Consider the following 3,687-nt stretch of genomic DNA (forward strand, 5'->3'; position numbering starts at 1 on the left):
ACACACACACACACACACACACACACACACACACACACATGTATGTACGTATATATAAATATGTAATTTTACATTTACATTTTTTTGTGCTGCACAAAGTAAATGTTATAGTTTCTGCCCATGTTTTGTGATATGAAAATATTATGTAGGCCTGGTAAAAATAAACAGCCCCTTGTTCTACGCTTTGCTTTGTACAGAGGGTCCGGAGGGTCTGGACTCTTCGCTATTGAGACGCAATTTCTTGCCTGAGGCGTGGACCAGGTTGAAGTTTAAAATGATTGGATCTGATTTTACCCAATCACTAACATTTGGCCTTGATGCAAGCAGTGTGCCAACTCGACTGTGAAGGAAGCTGCGCTAAGAAGCCAACCGGAAATTGATAGTGCTGTAAACAACCATCCCCTAGATCACTGGCTATTCAACTGGCAGCCCACGGGCCACATCTGGCCTGCGAGTGACCAAAGTTTGGCCCACCAATTGGTTCATTCATCTCTTAAGCCCAAATTTGCAGTTTTCTACCTTAATTACTCTAAGTTCTTTTAGTTAAACATAGACATGTTTGGTATCTACAGAACCATCAGAATCTTGGCTAGAAGCTGGTAAAACCATTTCTATGCACACTCAAGACAGTTAAAACTACAACAAGCAGCTGAAGATAAAACTATTTTTAAAAATTTTGGCAAGTCAGAGATGTCAAAATAATATTTTGGTCAAACATGAGGCATGATGTGTTCTTTTTTGTTTTTGAAATTGTTTAATTATCACTACTTTTACAGGGTTCTGTCTGTTGTATTCATGATTAAATGCAGCAAAATAAACTAATTCAAAGGTAACAGATCTTTGTAATACGTGGTTTATTTACATAATAACTATAATTGCTGGATGTTTGGCCCCTGAGCTGTTGACCTGCAGTAACTGTGGCCCCCGGAGCAGTTTAGTTGAATAGCCCTGCTGTAGATGGAGATGTACCGAGAAGAGAGAAGTACTGAACCAAACGATGTGGCTGTGAGTGAGTGCTGCAAGTTTTGTGAGACAAATTTAATTTGATTTGGAATCCTTGTCAACACTACAGGCAAACTACGGTGCAGGAAATCTACATCGTCGTTTGGCCTGGTTGAAACTCTACCACCGACAAAGCAGTGAAAGAAAACTAGAACTGAGAAATAGAACTGAGCAGAACTGTGTAGGAAGGCAAAGGCCAGGCTAGCATTATGTATTCATATAATGATGATGTGTGTTTTGAATGGTTGGCTGATGTCATTTAAACAATTTAGTTATCTTTTTCATTCCCTTTGAAAAAAGCTATGTCTTATGGTGAGCTTTTTGTTGTGCGTTTCGAATGCAAATGCAACTCTCAAATGCAATGCTGACTTTAGTGAAGATCCCATCTGCCCCTCCACCATAAAATGAATCAAATAAAAACAAACAAACAAACAAACAAACAAACAAAAAAATTGCTGTATAATTTTCTCACATTGTTTTTGCTGCATTTCATCTTTTCTCCTCAAAGACTCAGCCCTTATGTTGACGCAGCCTCGAAAACAAAAACAGATGTAAAATTGTAATCGATGAATAATGTATTACGTCATTGCTTCATTAAAGGTGTCCCCTTCTTTATTTGGTGTGTGTGTGATTTTTGTGCATGGGTGTGTGTCTGTCGTAGGCCTAATAAACATAAATAAATATTCTGTGGATAAAAAAACAAAAGACAAAAACATAATGAGCACAAAAAGTAAGGAAATTTGTGTTGGGCAGATTTGTTGTAACAACACTTCTTGGCAATAAATCTTCTGCTGTTGGAAAGTCTATTCTTTTCCCTTATAAATGGCGACACATTTGTAAGGAATATGCCTTTCATAGAGAATAATAAAACCACTTTACATCAGCATACGTTTTCCACTGCATGGTTATTTATTTAACATTCTGTGTGTTTTTTGCAAACACAAAAGGCTTCGGCATCCTGGGGCATATATCATTACATCTAAAACAACCATTTAATGTAAAACTGACTGAGGTGAAAAAAACATTTGGCTAAACTGCTATAAAAGTTTGGAAACTGGAAGTTTTATTTTATGTTTTTTTTTCTTTTTAGTACGGCATCGATTTGGCCTTCTCTCTGCTTGAATTGGTCAGTCAGAGTTAAATTAAAGATTGTCAATTAAATCACTTGAATTAGAATAAACTAATCAACATCACAAATTTGCTCAGCCAAACAGCTTATTTATCTGTTGCTATTACAGTTAGAGTTATGATCCTCTGGTACCCACTTATTCTGAGTTTTCAAAATTGTCAAAGCTTTTTTGAATTTGGGGTTGTGTATTTTTAGATATTGCATTTACATTGCATAAACCTGGTGTAGGTTGTCTGGAAGCCTCAGGTCCATTCATGTTTTTAATGTTTTTGTTTTACTGCTCTTAATGTATTAGCATCAGTCTTATGACTCATGTTTTGTCTTTGGTTCTGTCCAGCAGCCATATTTGAATCAAATAAACAACAATGCTTTTGCAATCTGATCTTTTCTCGTGTAAGCTGCTAACGGTTCGGTGGAAGGATTTTTATGAAGCACAGCTTTGGGCAAAACATATTTGGGCAACAGATTCAACCACAGCTGATTTATGAGGTTTGGATGTGACACTCATCCAGACATCCCATAATGATCCACCACATGTTGCAGACATTACAGTGGAGAAAAACAGAGAAGGAACAGGACGAACAGACATCAAACGTTTACAGAAAACAGAAGGAATAATCAATACCTGTCCTGATCTCTGTTACCAGAAGGGTTTCTCTGTCCCCTCAAGGCTGCAAGTTGCTTTTATTCTCCTCCAGCCTCCTTGCATGAGAACCTTAAATCACCACAAGACGCCTTCTTCCTTCTTGTGAACGCAAAATAAGCTCTACAACACCAAGACTGATAAGATCCAGAGGAGAGCAGCTTGAATCTGAAGTGTTGAGAGGGATGGATAAGGTCAGGAGGAGAGATGACCAGGAGAAAAGGAGAGTGGATATTGATATTAAGAATGTCACTCATTCAGTTGCTCAGTCAATGCATTAATCAGTCTTCTGCAGTTTGGGTTAATTTGTCGCAGATGTTGATTGGACCATGAGAACATCTTGACTTTGTACTCTTACAGGAGAGCAACAACAGCAAAAAGTTTATTTGTCTTAATGATTAAAGCTGATCTCCTGTTGATTCAACACTCCACGCTTATTTCTGACACCGACAGTCTTAGATTGTCTCATAAGCTTTAGCTTTAATTCCTTTTCTCTGTTAGTGACTGAAGGGTTGGTTAATGTGAGACAAACAGGCCACCGATAATAATTCACACACACGCTCAACACTAAAGGGAGTGTTGCGTGTCCCATTAACCTACATCTTTCATTCATTTTCTGGTCATTTTATAGCCTAACCCTGACCATTCATACTAAAATTAACCTCACAGGTTTAAGGGTCAGGTAGGTACCTGTCCCTTAAAGTAACTTAAACTCAATTCACACCTTGGTCCTTAACCGTACCCCCCACCTGGAATAAGCATCTGTACCTGTGGGGACCGGGCTTTGGTCCCCACGAGGCTGCCTTTTTCTGGAAAATGGTTCCCACGATGTTGGAAGTATTTGCCCGCCCACACACACACATGCACGCACGCACGCACGCACACACACACACACACACACACACACACACAC

General features: G+C 38.7%; 1 protein-coding gene across 1 annotated transcript in view; it reads right to left on the bottom strand.

Moving 5' to 3' along the window:
* Positions 1-3,687, bottom strand: part of LOC106533022 (collagen and calcium-binding EGF domain-containing protein 1) — a gene marked incomplete at its 5' end in the record, with an annotated part of 34,010 nt that overhangs the window by 5,950 nt on the left and 24,373 nt on the right.

Source organism: Austrofundulus limnaeus, unplaced genomic scaffold (genome assembly GCF_001266775.1).
Source record: "Austrofundulus limnaeus strain Quisiro unplaced genomic scaffold, Austrofundulus_limnaeus-1.0 Scaffold870, whole genome shotgun sequence".
Taxonomy (NCBI): domain Eukaryota; kingdom Metazoa; phylum Chordata; class Actinopteri; order Cyprinodontiformes; family Rivulidae; genus Austrofundulus; species Austrofundulus limnaeus.